Below are 502 nucleotides of genomic sequence, written 5' to 3'. Positions count from 1 at the left end.
AATAAGTAACTCTTTCGTTCTGGCTATTTCAGCCACAAAACGAACATTTAAAATGCAGAATATTGCTTTAACCACTGATTAACTTTAATTTTAGTATTTACTAGCGTTCGTAGTTCACACAAACAGACATTCAATAACATACACGACGGTAACATATGAGCTCCACAATGGTAATGCGTATACCACAAAATCAGAAGTACAAGACCCGTGTTACGATATTGAAACCGAGCGAGGTGGCGCAGTGGTTAGCGCACTGGACTCGCATTCGGGAGGACGACGGTTCAATCCCGTCTCCAGCCATCCTGATTTAGGTTTTCCGTGATTTCCCTAAATCGTTTCAGGCAAATGCCGGGATGGTTCCTTTGAAAGGGCACGGCCGATTTCCTTCCCAATCCTTTCCTAAACCGAGCTTGCGCTCCGTCTCTAATGACCTCGTTGTCGACGGGACGTTAAACACTAACCACCACCACCACCACCACGATATTGAAACAGATGCCGACAG

General features: G+C 45.2%; 1 non-coding gene across 1 annotated transcript; it reads left to right on the top strand.

Moving 5' to 3' along the window:
- Positions 1–227: 227 nt before the first annotated feature.
- Trnaa-cgc (transfer RNA alanine (anticodon CGC)) lies at positions 228–300 on the top strand. Its single transcript has one exon. It is a non-coding gene; the product is annotated as a tRNA-Ala (tRNA).
- The last annotated feature ends 202 nt before the right edge of the window (positions 301–502 follow it).

This window comes from Schistocerca nitens, chromosome 6 (genome assembly GCF_023898315.1).
Source record: "Schistocerca nitens isolate TAMUIC-IGC-003100 chromosome 6, iqSchNite1.1, whole genome shotgun sequence".
In the NCBI taxonomy this organism is placed as follows: domain Eukaryota; kingdom Metazoa; phylum Arthropoda; class Insecta; order Orthoptera; family Acrididae; genus Schistocerca; species Schistocerca nitens.
Note: the sequence above shows the minus strand (reverse complement) of the source record. Positions and strands in the feature narration are given on the sequence as shown.